Genomic DNA, 16,444 nt, shown 5'->3' on the forward strand with positions numbered 1-16,444 from the left:
GCGTCGGGCTCCCTGCTCTGCGGGAAGCCTGCTTCTCCCTCTCCCACTCCCCCTGCTTGTGTTCCCTCTCTCGCTGTGTCTCTCTCTGTCAAATAAATAAAATCTTTAAAAAAGAAAAAAAGATAAATCCTTAATTCTGACCTACCGTAAATACCCGAAGACTCAACTGCCTTCCACCAGATTCTCCATGAGTAAGAGAACCTACCTGAGTCCTTCTTAATCATGGAACTTTTCATTTGCTTAATTTACCAAAGTCTTCCCTCTTCAGTATTCCTGAGGTTCAGCAATCATTTTTACCTACCTGATTTCTTTTTTTTTTTTTAAAGGTAGGATGGCATTTAGAGGGGGAAAAAAACACCAATCCATTCCTCAATCCTAATACAGCAGTTGTTTTCATTTTTGCATGTAACTTTTGGGCCTTGACCACATGTACATGTTGAGTTGCATGTAGCTACAATTGTAATGTGTTACCTAACTTGATGGCTAATACCCAAGTCCCATTACCATTGTCACTCAATAGATGGCACCAGATCCCATTTTTCCAATGATGCTGTTTTCCAGCAAATTTTTCTTGTCACCAAATTGATTTCCCAAGGCTGATAGCATGAATGCCTATTTCTGTTGTGAAAAGCAAAGCAAAGTGATGCTACTTTCCATTTTGATAGAACATTATGTGCCAAAAAGTTTTCTCTGTAAAATCAGAATTGTAAAACAGTGCTATTTATTTTTAAATTAAAAAAAAAATTATTAGATTTCTGTAAATGGATGTTACTTTTATGAGTAAATTATTTTGTGTGCTAAAAGAAATAAAAAGGTGTGTTTTGAGGTTTTAAAGATTTAAAACCAAACTAGCACTAGTTGTATATGATCTCAGTGTGTTCATAGTACTGATCTTATGATCTGCTTGAGTAGTCATTTATTACAATTCCCATGAACTCGATGTGATTCATCATTTTTTTAACTCAGGTAGAATAAAAGGGCATGAGTTTCTTTTTTTCAGAATATTCGTTGTTTCGTCCTCCTGCTCTGTGATTCTCTTTGAATCAAATTCAGCCCCTATTTGTTGACTAGCACCAACTTGGTAAATTATGTCACTGCATTTCAAATAGGAAGATACTTAGTTTATCAAGACATCCTTCATGTGTGTTCTAAGTACCAATGAGGAATACCACCATACAGGGTTTTGGATTATGTACAAATATCACGGAAGCATGGGATTTTGAGCAATTTTTTAAAAACTGTGACTTAAATATAAGCATTGACCAGAGCTTTGGTAGTAAAAAGTATATATTCCCCAGTATCCAAGAAGCTAAGTCTTTTTTTTCCTTCAGAAATATTTTTTGTAGACCTCTGTCTTTGAGTGTTCTGGGTCCTCAAGGAGCACTTAGTCAAGGTTCTTCACTCTTTATAGGATATTCTCTCTAAATCTTTATTCTGTTTTAGCAGTAGTGGCCCTGGATTGCTGGCAATGTATGCATCATACTGCTAATAGTTTAGAGTCAGTGGTGTTGCTTAGTACAGGATTATCTCATTCAGCACACATCTTAGGAGAAAGCACTTGCATGAAACTGAAGGAGTTTTTATTGGCCGTCTCAGAACGGCTCGAGATGCGTGAGGATCCTTATTGGACTGTGCTTGGTCATCCTGAGTCACAGCACTCTTGTAGTGCTTGTTTCTAAACTAACTGGTCCTGCACTGTCTCTGTGGTTTTGTTGTTCCAGCTGCACTCCTAGGAACCCAAACATCGGTGCCATCCTGTCCCTTTATTCTCATTTGGGTGCAAATGAAGTTACGGTGACTGAGGAGGTTTCTATGAACCTGGATTCTTAGGAGAGAGTTCTCTGAACGGTAAATATTCTGGTCACTCACTGGAGGGTATGTCTTACCATTGCGAACTAGTAAGTTGGCATTCGATGCATTAGTATCTTAGGAGTTTGGTTCCTAGGATTCAGAAGCAGGAGCTCTACCGAGGCTGAAGCAAGGCTGAGGTTGCATGATTTCACTTCCTTTGAAGACCTTGTTGAATAGTCAGCCAACCTCTAGTTACAGCTTTCTTACCATGTCTGTAACTTCAAAATGCTCATCAATGGCACCTAGACCTCGAAGCCTAGCCATCAGCCATCAGCACTGTTTAGGGGCCTTAGCACCCCAGTTGATACGAAGCATGCCAAGACAAAGATACGGAGTATAGCTGTAAAAGTGTGAGCTTCAGAGAGCTACTGCCTGGCTCCAGTGTCCCCTTCTCCACTGTTCCCACCGAATGACCTCTCTAAGCCTCAGCTTCCCTTTTACAATAAGAGCTTAACTCGTTGGCATATTCTGAAGAATAACATACAAAACCCTTAATGCAAGAACCATTCAGTAAACATTTGACTGTTATCTCCAAGCCCAGCCCTACTTTGAATGTCCTGTGATGGCTGTTCAAGTCTCAACTGCTCTTCTTATGCCTCTCCTAAATCTTGATTTTTTTAAACCCTATGTTAGTTTCTACTGAATTTCTGTGAAAAGAAGTATCAGCTTTAAGCAGAGTTACTTACAGTGTAAAAGTTTTGTCTTGAAATTGGTACAAGGATCCCTTTATTCACAATTTTAAAACTTCCACCCATGCAATCAGGGGCAGGGGTGCGGTGGGGGAGGTACCAGGGAAGTCAAAGCCTTCCCTAGTTGTGTTTTTTTTTTCCTCTTTACACTTTACCTCCTGCCTGCTTGCAGATAAAGCTAGGATTTGTGATGCTAAACCTCTGATACGGTCAATGTTTGGAAATTGCTACCTCCCAACTTATAATTTACCTTCATAAAATCTTGAATTATCTTCATCATTTTTAATGTTGCCCGCAAAAAAAGTCCCCCATGTATCAGCCAGAGCCTGCCGGGGACGTGGGGGTAGAGTGAGTACCTCCAAACATCTCACTGTTCTTTCCAGACCCCTCACAAGCATCCTTCGTCTGGGTCTCCGCCTTATTATGGACCCTATATTGTACATGCTCTTGTGAGCATGCTATTTTTGAGAGCAAACTGAACAAACGGAAGCATTAATACAAGAACATTTACCAAGGATTAAGTGTGTTAAAAACGAGTCCAAAAGAGCTAAAGGATACTACCTATAATCTAGTGATTATGTCCATAGAACAACTGTGTTAAACATGGAAGAAAGGCTACCAGGTATTTTGCAATCTGTTCTTTTGTGGATAAAACCTGGTAAGAACCGTGTTCCACTTCCATAAGTTCCAGTGCTTATGTTAACACGATGTAAAAATGTATATCGTTTGAATTTCAGCCTCAGAATCTTATATTTAACACTACCATACAAAAACCGTGGATGTGAACTTTTGGTCCCTAAAAAGAATATTGCCCTTAGATTATAGCTTTGCCAAGTGTTGGTGAAGTAACCCTCTTCCTCGCTTCTGAGTTTCCTTCCATGGGGAGGCACCTCCCAGTAGAGTCTGACCTTGCTGTGCCCTTTTCCTCACTGCTCGGCAGAGCAAGAGTGAAGGAAGGGGATTCTAAGATGCCTTCTGCTAGCATTGTGTGTGCACGTTCTGTTTCGCCCTTCCCGCCTCAGTCCTAAGAACAGGCCCTGCAGGAGAGCTCACCGCTAGTTTGTCAGGAAGTCAGTTGTGTCCACAGACCTCAGCCACGTTCTTTAGTATCCATTTTGTCAGTAACAATGGCGACCTTTTTATCTTCATCTGCCTGAATGCCTATTTCTAAGTCGTTCAGAAACTTAGTGGAGAACAGTTAGGTCTACAGGGCTTCCACAAACCCCAACATGACAAAGGCTTGTTTGTTAAATAATATGGAAAGTTTATAAATGCAGTAGCTCTTTGGAATTCCAGCCAAAAAGGAAGACATTCTCTGACCATTCTGAATAAACCCACAATAGCATAATATGTTTATACAGTCTGCTTTTCTGCTATGGAGTATAGACATTTAGAAATGTTTTTTAAGATTTATTTTACTTTTAAGTGCTTTTTTTGGATGTCAGACTGGTGTTTTATTTTTGACATCATGCTAAAATGGGCAACACAGCATCTAGTGAGCCTCCTATATCAGCAACAACCAATTATGACAGAAGAAAAGATCTTACTTACAATAGCACCACTTCACTCAAAAAAAAAAAAAACCTATGAATAAACTAAATGAAACATTAACACTTATGCAGAAAAAACTTTAAGAAGGTATTGAAGAATATAAATGAAGGCATGAATATCTATGGAAAGATATGTGTTTGTTTTCTTTAGGATTTTATTTATTTATTTGTCAGAGAGAGAGAGAGCGCACAGGCAGGGAGAGTGGCAGGCAGAGGGAGAGGGAGGAGCAGGATCCCCGCTGAGCAGAGAGCCGGATGCGGGGCTCAATCCCAGGACCCTAGGATCATGACTTGAGCTGAAGGCAGACACTTAACTGACTGAGCCACCCAGGCGTCCCAAGATACGTGTTTATATAAAAAAAAATTCAATGTTATAAAGATGTCAGTGTTTCCCATATCAAACTACATATAATGTAATTTCAATAAGCATATGAAGGAGAGGGCGCCTGAGTGACTCAGTTAAGCAGCTGCCTTCAGCTCAAGTCATGATCCCAGGGTCCAGGGATCGAGCCCCACATCGGGCTTCCTGCTCAGCGGGGAGCCTGCTTCTCCCTCTCCCTCTGCTGCTCCCCCTGCTTGTGTTCTCTCTCATGCGCACTCTCTCTCTCTAATAAATAAATAAAATCTTAAAAAAAAAAAGCATTATGAAGGAGATATTATTTTAAGTAGTGAGGCTAATTCTAAAGTTCATATGGAAAAATGATCATGCAAGGAAAACCAGGAAAAAAAAAAAACATAAAAGTTAATGAAGAGATTAGCCCTACTATGTACCAAAATATAAGATTGTATTAATTAAAACTGTAATGCTAGCACATGAGTTGAGTGAAACAGAGTCCACAAATACATCTATATTAGTTAAAGTAAGGTTATCTAGTTTAAGGAAAAGGAAAAAACCAAGTGGCTCATACAAAATGAAAGATTATTTCTCATTTGCATAAAGTCCCAAACAGGTGTTTCTGCTTGGCAGGCTCTCCTGCAAGCAAGGATTCTGGGATGATGCTCCTTGCATCTCTAGCTCTACCATTCTGGACATGCAGCTCCCTGAGTTGTCCTGGAGGATATCTCCGTTCTAGCTAGCAGAAGGCTAGGAAGATGGCGGGTTACATGCAGAAGACTTCAGGTGCGAGGCTCATCATTTCCTAACTGCACCGGAAGCTGAGAAATCACCCTGCTGTGTGCCCAAAAAGAGGAGGGAAAAGGTTTGGTGAGTACCTAGCATTCTCTCCCACAAGACCCAAGGACGTACTAGAATGTAATGTATAGTCAGGCCGGCATTTTATATCAGTGGGGAAAGATGAAATATGCAGTAAATGATGCTGAAGAACTGGATAGCTAGCACAAAAAAATGAAGTTGGATTCCCAATTCACTCCTTACAACAAAATAAATTACAGTTGGATCAAATTTGAACAAAAAGAAGGAAAGGAGGGAGGGAAGAAAAGTATTAGAAAACACAGGGGAAAAGGGAGGCCTTTTTATAAATCAGCATGCCTACCCGGAAGATTCAAAAAAATATTGGGTGAGGATTGTGTAGGCATTCACCTAAATACAACCATCCCAGATTTCACAATCCTATTTCTTCCCTTCCATGGCTCTGACATTAAGATAGGACACCTGCTCTGGCCGTGCATTAGGTCTCCATTGCAGCTCTGACATTTTTATGATGGGATTTTGAGGCTAATTTTCGGCATAGTCTGCCCGCCTGCTGCAAGAGGTGAGGGTCTAATTAATTAAATTTGGCCATGAAAGCCTTCTAGCTTTCACAGCATGCCCTGAATTGATAGTTGGCTGACTGATGTGCCATTCTCCAAGGCTTCCAGGTTAAACCCGCAATGAGACTCTCGTTGCTCCCTGAATAGGGAGTGAACAAATTCTCCAGTCCCATTCTTGAGCGTCAACTTTCGAGGACCAAACCTGGTACCATCTATTTTAGTTGAGGTCCTCCCAAAGCCAGTATTGAGGCCAGAATTTGAGTGCATGTGGTTTATTTGGGAGGTGAGATCAGGACGCGAGGGAGTAGGGAAAGTGAGGTAGGAAGGTGGAAACGTTAGTAAAGGATATTTCAATGAGAAGATCACTGCTGTAGTCAACAAGAGTTCCATTCCACTCAGGAATCGGCAAGGATGTGGCTTAGAGTCGCCGACTGAGGGAAAGGGAAACTTGTGCATCTATCCACTGGTTCCCGTTCCTCATATGTTGAAAGTTACCTCCGAGAGCCTAATGGGCTGTTACTTTCCAGCCACCCTGGAGTGCCCAGCCTTGCATTAGCTACGGAAATTCCTGTGGCGCCGCACAACGATTCAGGAAGAGAAGCAGAAAGAACCAGACACAAGGTAGGTGGTCAGAAGGTGCAGGAACTGCCCTCTACTGGGGCCCGTAAAGTTGGTGGGACATCCGCAGCATCTGCTACAAAATGAATTCAGATGCCAGTTCTCCCTATTTCTTTCAGACAATGTAGGACAGCATAGGTTGTGTGGCCCGAAGTGTGGGAACCAGCACGCTCATATACTATTGTTGAGAATGTGTATGGGCACAGCCTCCACAAAGGCAGTTTGAGAGTAGCTATCAATACTGAAGATGCATATATATACTTTTTGATCCAGGGCTTAGGGATTTCAGTTCTAGAAATTGATCCTGCAGATACTTGTGCACAGACATTCATACAAGGATTTTCACTGTCACAGTCAAAGATTGGGCAAAGGTCTCTTTAGCAGGACACAGGAAATTCTTGTATATCCACACAGTGTCACCCTTAAGTAGAAGGAGGGTCCTCTCCTGGGTACTGATACTGAACACTATTGGGAGGGCGCAGAAAATATAAAATGATTACCAGTGTATACAGTATACTATCATATTGTACACATGGGGAAAGGAAAAGTGTGCGTATTTCTCCATGCTATGAATTTTATTCTTTATATGACTTCTCTGTCATTCCTAGGGATTTGGGATATAGATGGAGGCTCCAGGGTAGTATTAGTTCACCAAATGATAGACTGTGAAAACGAATATGATGAAAAGTGGCAAATAATAACAGAGCTCAACAAAGTGACTAGATTGCAGCTAGACATCCACAAATTAGTAGTTTTCCTGTCTGCCAGCAATAGACAGAAAATGTAATGGAAGAAATTCACAACAGAAACCTAAGTATAAAACACCTATGAATAAACATTAAAATATTCATTCAACATTGTATAATAAATATACAAGATCTTTACAGGAGAAAAGGTAAATGTTATAGTACATAGAGGAAAACCTAAGTAAATGGAGAATATTATTATTCATAGATAGGAATCTCAATATTTTATGATGCCAAATCTCTCCAAATTTATCCACAAAGACAGTGCAATCCCCAAAATATCCCAATAATATTTAGTATATAGTTTGACAAGCTTATTCAAGAACTCATAAGAAAGACTAGAAGTGTATGAATAACCTACACAATTATGGGGGGGCAAATGATCAAGAATCTTATAAATGAGTGTTTATTTTCCCTACTCATTACAGACATGTAAATGAAAATAAGATGTAGCTTTTCACTGAATAATTGACAAAAAATAAAAAATGTTGATAATACCAATCAAAAGTGCGAGGAAATGGTATTCTCCCACTCAACTAATGGAAATAAATTATTTCATGTTCTCTCAAAAGCAACTTGGTGGAAACCACGAAAATGTTAAGTATTCATTTGCAGTGACCCAGTGACTCCATTTCTCTTTATCTATCCTATAGAAACATTCAGGGTCGCCTGGGTGGCTCAGTCAGTTAAGCGTCTGCCTTTGGCTCAGGTCATGATCCCAGGGTCCTGGGATTGAGCCCCGTGTCAGGCTCCCTGCTCAGTGAGGAGTTTGCTTCTCCCTCTGCCCTTACCCCTCCCCCATGCTCTCTCTCCCACCCTCTCTCTCTTTCAAATAAATAAATCTCTTTTAAAAAAGCAACATTCAAACATGTATTTGAAATGGCATGCACAAAGATGTTCTTACCCTCATAGTTTGTAGTTGCAGAGGAAAAAAAAGGACAACCTAAATATCCATCAATAGAGTAATAGATGGCTAAATAAACCATAGTAAATCCATACTGTGAAATACTACATAGTAATTTAAAAGAATGATACATATCAATATATACTGATATGAAAAGAACTCCAAGACATGAAGAATGAAGAGCGATGTTTAGAATAATGTAGTCAAATAACATTCCATTTATGAAAACATAAAACTCCCCAAAACAACCTTGTGTGCATGTACAGGTACAAGTACACGATCATACCTTTATTTTAAAAAAGGATATTCACTGGCCAAGACAGTAGCCACTAACCACATGTCTATTCAAATTTACATTTAGATTAAGTTTCATTTACAATTCAGTTCCTCAGTCTCCCCAGCCACAACTGAAGTGCTCAGACATCACAGATACAGACCATTTCCATTATTGCAAAAGGTTCTATTGAAATATGTCTAGCCTCTTAATACCTCCAACCTTCCTCATCGAAGAGGGTCTATAAACCAGCATCGGCATCACCTGGGAGCTTGTTAGAAATTCAGAACCTTGGGTCCCTCCCTAGACTTGCTGAACCAAAATCTGCATTTCAACAAGATCCCCCCTCCCCCCCAGTAATTTTTATGCCTAATAGGGCTTAAAAGCTCTACACTAGTCTTCAATAATATTAGCATCATTATCACCAGTGTTGAGACGCTCCTTTAGTTATTCTTCCTTTGCACCTGATGAGGGCTTTTCGTGTGTGTGTGTGTGTGTGTGTGTGTACACATTAGTTTTATTGTAACAAAAGAACTTGTACACTTTCAATGTTTAAAACTGCATCATCCTTCCAGTGAAACAAAAAGAGAATTTAAAAATAAATAGGAACAAAATTACAATAGAGAATGTCAATTCCAAATAAGATCCTACAGGCTCTGCTAATTCTCGCATGGAGTGAGAGGGTGCAAGTCATCATTAGGAGAGAATTTTGTTTGAAAAGGGTCATCTTAAACTGCAAGGATGGCCATTAAACATCACAATTAAACGTGCCAAAGGAGAAGCCTTGTTGTCAAAACGCCCACTTAACCCACCCAAACATCTCAAACTCACCCTTTGCTGACCTTGGTGAAGACTTTTTTTTTTTTTTTAAGATTTTATTTATTTGAGAGAGAGAGTGAGAGAGAGAAAGAGCACAAGAGGGGGGAGCGGGAGAGGGAGAAGCAGACTCCCTGCTGAGCAGGTAGCCCGATGCGGGACTCGATCCCGGGACTCCAGGATCATGACCTGAGCCGAATGCAGTCGCTTAACCAACTGAGCCACCCAGGCGCCCGGTGAAGACTTTTAATTAACAAAACCTGAGTCATCACCCACTGATTACCAAGCAGTAGCATCTTTGCTTGAATTTTCTTAATTAGATGAGTTTGAATAATCTTAGATGCTTATAAGATGAATCAGTTTTTATTAAAAAAAAAAAAGGAGGTAAAGAAATGTACACAGATTTACTAATTATTCCTACAGGATGGCTTCCCAATTGCAAGACATTATAAACAAGCTTTTTGAAAAGAAATACAGTAAATGGTTATGTTTTATATATAACAAATAGTATATGGGTACTTGGCTCAGATACTTTTTCCAGTAAAAGTATCACATACAAAATCAAAATTGTGCTCTTTTGAAGATTTAGATGGAATTTAAATTGATGTCCTCTTGAAATGTGTTAGAAGACTCAAAAAGTAATAATAAAACCGCTAATGGTGTGTTTCCGCTACTAAATAATTTTTTGCAAAAGCCTTATCTTCTTCAAATTTGCACACTAAAAATACAGGATTTATGGAGGGGAAATTGTTGAAGCAAGACCCTCAAAGCCTCTACAACTCTGTAACAAGAGAATTTTTTTTTAAAAGGCATAATCTAGTAAGAATTATTGGCATAGTAACAAGTGATAAATTCTTAATAAAGAAACACCACAGTAAGATTGGAATCTTACTCTAAAAATAAGCTGAAAGTGGTTTTATGGAAGGAAACAGAGAGAATGGCTGGGGCTTCTGGGATGCGGCAACAAAAACAAAATGCACAAAGATGGTGAAAATGGAGTATTATGCAGATCCAAGACAGAGCATATCACCAAATTGAGCCAAAAAGAAGAGGGAGTGAAAGGGGAAAAAAGCAAAGTATAGAAGAGTATAGTATTTTTGTTACCCTTCACATAAGAAAAGAGATATGAGAAAATATACATGCATCTTATTTGTGCAAAAGATATACATGAAGGATAAATCAAAAACTGAAGAGGCTGATAACCTACAGTTGTGAGTAGTCAAGGGGTGAAAAGAAGAGGGGAATTAGAACGGAGTGAGACTCCTCTGAGTGTATATACTTTCTATGTAGCTTTGACTCAGAACCAGAGTAATGTTTCATATATCCAAAATGTAAATTATTAAAAATCAGGATGGGAAAATAACCCCAGATGTAATACAAATAGTAACAAATCAACAAATTAAACACATTACAAATGACTAACATATTCATACTGAAAGAGATGGGGAAGAAAACAATTAACCTAAGTAACTTTGGAAAGCATGTATTAACTGGATTCTGAAATGATAAAGACTAAAGAACAAATGCTGTACACTAGTTAGTAAATTTGTTTCACATTGGGGTATGGATTAGCAAAATATTAACTACTTTGTGTGTTTCCTAGTACTGAACAAATAAGTGAATATATTGTATATAAGAGCCAGGTCTCTCATTTTCCAAGAAATGAGAAATGTTACAAATAAGAAAGTGGAGTTGAGGGGGTGGCTAGAAGAAACTTTGTGGTGTTGAATTGGAAACAGAAGTATCAGTATTAATATCATTGTTTTTAATACATATCTAATGTATACACATGCCTCTACATTTAGATGGGTCAGTGTACATACCTACATTTCCAGGCTCCATCTGCTAAGAAGGCCTTGAAATAGTGGTACTCTTGGGGCAATCAGCACAGTTAGAACCTAGATCTTGGATTCTAAACACTATTCTTCAATAAAAGAAACTGAGCCTCCTTTGGAAAAATACAAGCTGGACCAATCAGTTGTACCAGAAAACAAGGAGGTGCTTGAGGTCATTGAAAAAGGATGAGAAGATGTGAAAATGATACAGGAGCCAACATAATTGAATAAATATGTAATTGGGGGAAACAGTGTCTCTTCCTTACCAAAAAAATTCAACTGATAAACATAGAAGGAATGAGAGAAATAAAAAAAAATCACCACCAGGCAGACACCACCATATTGTTGCAGACCTGATCAATTGATGGATGCTAAAATCAGTCATAAGTGTTTGAGGAGAAATAGGATATTTCATAGTCTCAAAGTTATCTCTGTAAGATATTTGTCAATTACATAGAGAAAAAATACAACTTTATTGTGGGGAATTACTGCAGATACCACCAAGTTTAACATCACCAGTAATAAATCACATTGATATCACTATGCACTGAAATGGACACATTACTTTTGTGATTGGTAATCTTGCTAAGAATGCAAACTCCCAATCTAATCCTGAGAAAACAGATGAACCCAAGTTGTAAGACATTCCACAAAACAACGATCAAGATTAGGAAGACAAGGTCTGCACTTGGTTAATAGTATTTACCAATACTATTTTTCTGGTTTTGGTGATTGTACAATAGTTATGGAATTGTGAAAATCAAAGGAAGCTAGGAGAAAGGCATATGTGAACTCTGGACTATTTCTGCAACTTTCCTCTAAATGAAAAATTATTTCAAAAGAAGAAAAAGAACACATGAGAAAGGGCATTGTTTTCAGTACTCTTCATCTTTGTATTTGCTGTTTTCAACCATGCTAGTATACTTACATCTTACCGCTCTACTTGGTGGCACAAAATATTACCTGCTGGGAAATTTTGCAGATGAACCAATATAGTTTCCATGGCATTCATTTCCCCACTGACCTCATTTCCCTGCTTTCCAATCTCATATGAGCTAATCCACCCTAAAGGATTGTAGCAGAATAGCCTAGGTTGAAGTTGCATGTGAAATGTTTAATTAAAATGGACCCATGAAGCATATCAGTGGGGGAAATCAGTATTTAAACTTCAGTATAGGACTGCAATAGCCAAAATAATCCTAAAAAAGAACAAATATGGAAGATTCATTCTTCCTGATTTCAAAACTTATTACAAAGCTATAGTAATCAAAACTGTGATACTGACATGAAAACAAACATATAGATGAAAGGAATAAAATAAAGAACCCAGGAAAAATCCAAGCAAATATGGTCAATTGATTTTTAACAAGAGTGCCAAGACCATTAAATGGTGAAAGAGCTGTCTTTTCAAAAAATGCTGAGAAAACTGGATATCCACATACAAAAGAATTAAGCTGGACCCTTATTTTATACCATACACAGAAATTAACTCAAAATAGATCAAAGACCTAAGCTTAAGAGCTATAACTATAAAACTCTTAGACGAAAACATAGGAGAAAATCTTCAAGACATTGGATTTGGCAGTAATTTCTTGGATAGGACACCAAAAGCAGAGGCTACAAAGGTAAAATAGATATATTGTACTTTATCAAAATTAAAAACTCTTGTGCATCAAAGAACATTATCAAGGGAGTAAAAAGACAGCCCAATGAATAGACAAAAATATTTGCAAATCCTATATCTGATAAATGATTAATATTTAGAATAAATATATATTTCTCTAAAGAAGATATACAACTAGCCAATAAACACATAAAAAGATGCTCAACATCATTTCTTCATTAGGGAAATGCAAACCAAAGCCACAATGAGATAGCACTTCACAACCCTTAAGATGGCTACTATTTTTTTAAAAAGGAAAACAAATGTTTGCAAGGCTTTGGAGAAATTGGATCCTTCATTATATTACTGGTGGGAATGTAAAATTGGTGCAGCCACTGTGGAAAACAGTATGGCAGTTCCTCAAAAAGTTAAACTTGGAATTATCATATGGTCCAGCAATTCCATTCCTATGTAGATACTCACCAGAACTGAAAGCAGAGACTCAGAGACTTGCACACCAATATTCATTACAGCATGTTCAGAGTCGTCAAAAGATGGAAACAACCTACGTGTCCATCAATGATGAATGGATAAACAAAATGGGTACATACGTATAATAGGATGCTATTCAACCATAAAAAGGAATGATACATGCTACAACATGGATGAACCTTGAATATATTATCCCAAGTAAAATAAACAAAACACAAAAGGATGCATAGTGCAGGATCCTACTTATATGAGGTACCCAGAACAGGCAAATGCCTAGAGACAGAAAGTAGAAGTTACCAGGGGCTGGAAGGAGGGAGGCAGAGGGAGCTGTTTAATGGGCACAAGAGTTTTTGTTTGAGATAAAAAAAAGAACTTCTGGAAATGGATGGCAGTGATGGTTACACAACATTGTGAATGCCCTTAATACCACCGAACTGTATCCTTAAAAATGGTCAAAATGGTAAGTTTTATGATCCATATATTTTTAACACAATAAAAAACTCAATAAAGCATTTGATTTGAAATATGTATGTTTGGGGCGCCTGGGTGGCTCAGTCGGTTAAATGGCTGACTCTTTGTTTTGGCTCAGGTCATGATCTCAGGGTTGTGGGATCGAGCCCTGCATTGGGCCCTGCACTCAGGGCAGAGTCTGCTTAAGACTCTCCCTCCGTCTCCCTCTGCTCACACACACTCTCTCTCTCTCTCTAAAATAATATATAAATCTTTTTTTAAAAAAGTATATATGTATAATCACAGTAATTAACAACTGTAAGTAGACATTTTTCTCTTTTGTATACATCCCCCAAAGTTTATATATTCTAATTGTCAAAGAAATATTTTGACAACTTGTCATTGGGAAATGAGGGATCTCCTAAGTACAGTCTGTCTTACCTGTAAGTGTGTGTATGTGCAATGGGAAATAGAAGAAAAAAGAAGAGGGTGCTACCTCTTCATACTGAAAGATTATACTTTTGGCTCATCCTGGAAAAACAACAACACTGCCATGAGATACTTTTGCTGCAGACTGGTCAAGAGAATAAGGAGAGAAAGCATACATTATCAATATCACAAATGGAGGCGGAGATATCACTGCAGATTCTATAGACACAAAAGGCAAGTAAAGGAATATAATGAACAACTTAATGCCTGCAAACTTGACAAGTTAGATTAAAAGTAGATTCCTAAAAAACAAAAACAAAAACAAAAACCTTACCAAATGATACAAAAAGAAAGAGAAATCTGAGTAACTCTATTTTTAAAGTTGAAATATTAATCAAACGTCTTCCTACAAAGAAAACTGCAAGTCCAGATGGTTTCCCTTGGGAATTCTATCAAACATTTAAGAAAGAAATAATACTAACTTTACATGAAATTTTTCATAAAATAGAAACTGTTTCCAACTCATTTTATGAAGTCAATATAACCCTGTCAAAAATTTGACGAGAGACACTACAAGAAAATTTGAGACCAACATCTCTCACGATGCAACAATCTTTTACAAAATATTAGCAACTTGAAAGCAGCAACACTAACATAATTAAGTGGGCTTATTCCAGGAATGCAAGATAGCCTCAACATTTGAAAATAAATTTATGTTATTTGCCACATTAACAGAACAAAGGAGAAAAACTATATGACCATACCAATAAATGCAAAAAAAAAAAATGCCTCTTATAAAATCCAATAGCCATCATGATTTTAAAACAAAAACCTCTTCGCAAACTAGGACTAGCAGGGTACTTCTTGTTAAAGGCATCTAGGAAGGACCTGAAGAAAATACCACACTTGCTGGTGGGATATTGAATACTTTTTACCCCCAAGACAGTGAACAAGGATAAATGTTCACTTGCACCACTTCCATCAATATTATCCTGGGGGTCCCATCCCATGTGAAAAGGTAAGAAAAAGATATAAAGGCCATACATATTACAAAGGAAGAAATAAAACCAGGAGTATTTTTAAAAGACTTAAGCTTCACAAAATTCGAGGAAATTTAACAAAAGCTATGTAAAGCCTCGACAACAAAAACTGCAGCACATTACTGCTAAGACTTATACAGCAATTTAATGACTGCTAATTTATTGAAATACTTTGTAAGGAGAGTCTGCTGGAGGTGCTTTAGCATTTTGATGAAGCTTTCCTCAACCCGGGCAGAAGCCTTATACCGGCCCTGGAAAGATTTGTGTTACCACAGGTCAGTCCTGCTAATAGTAACAATTTTACACAGAAAAATAAGTCCGCAATTACTATGTTCTTCCTCATCCCACCTGGATAATATTGATGTACCCTTCCCATAGCATGCTGTGACATTCCAGACAATGCAGGGGGAGTGCTATTGAGAACCCAAGCATTTTAAAATCAACAACACAAGCAACAACAGGTGTTGGCGAGGATGGGGAGAAAGGAGAACCCTCGTGCACTGTTGGTGGGAATGCAAACTGGGGAAGCTACTGTGGAAAACAGTATGGAGGTTCCTCAAAATTTAAAAACAGAACTACCCTAAGATCCAGCAATTGCACAACTAGGCATTTACCCAAAGAATACAAAAATACCAATCCAGAGGGATACATGCCCTCCAATGTTTATAGCAGCATTATCTACAATAGCCAAATTATGGAAACAGCCTAAGTGTCCATTGATTGATGAATAAAAAAGATGTGGTGCATACACACATACACACACACACATACACTGGAATATTAATATTACTCAGTCACAAAAATAATGAAATAATAAAGGACATGGATGGAGTTAGAGAATATAAAGCTAAGCGAAATAATCAGTCAGAGAAAGACAAATACCATATGATTTCACTCATATGTGGAATTTAAGAAACAAATGAGCAAAGGGGAAAAAAAGAGAGAGGCAAGCCAAGAAACAGACTCTTAACTATAGAGAAGAAACTGCTGGTTACCAGAAGGCAGGTGGGTGGGGGGAAGGGTGAAATAGGTGATGGGGATTAAGGAGCATACTTGTGATGAGCACCGGATGATGTATGGAAGTGTTGAATCACTGAAACTGACATTACACTGTATGTTAACTAACTGGAATTCAAATAAAAGCTTAAAAAAAAAAGAAAGAAAGAAAAGAAAACCCAAGCATTTTATCTTGTTGATACTTTGGGGGTCAGATTAGCGTACTCTGCCTACATCATCCTCTGAAAGCACCTCCAGGAGCAGCCCATTAAAATCTGGTGGGCGCAGAGCTGCCTCTCTCACCCTTGCTGGAAAAGGACCCATACAGAAGTGGAGTGCTCTTCTGCTACTGTAACCTACTGTAGGGTAGGTCCATGTAAAGAAGCAAAATCCACCTATTCCCTTTCTCTTCTTTTTCCTTTAATCCCTTGAGAGTTTTCT

The 16,444-nt window shown here is 38.2% G+C and overlaps 1 long non-coding RNA gene across 3 annotated transcripts; it reads left to right on the forward strand.

Moving 5' to 3' along the window:
* The first annotated feature begins 58 nt into the window (after positions 1-58).
* On the forward strand, positions 59-7,671 carry LOC118006173. 3 transcript variants are annotated; one of them, XR_004677983.1, is made up of 3 exons: positions 59-1,848; positions 5,058-5,294; positions 6,200-7,671. It is a non-coding gene; the product is annotated as an uncharacterized LOC118006173 (long non-coding RNA). The 3 variants fall into 3 exon arrangements; XR_004677984.1 differs by having other exon boundaries at positions 6,328-7,671; XR_004677982.1 differs by having other exon boundaries at positions 5,058-7,671.
* Positions 7,672-16,444: the final 8,773 nt, after the last annotated feature.

Source organism: Mirounga leonina, unplaced genomic scaffold (assembly GCF_011800145.1).
Source record: "Mirounga leonina isolate KUSES-001 unplaced genomic scaffold, KU_Mleo_1.0 Mir_95, whole genome shotgun sequence".
Classification (NCBI taxonomy): Eukaryota; Metazoa; Chordata; class Mammalia; order Carnivora; family Phocidae; genus Mirounga; species Mirounga leonina.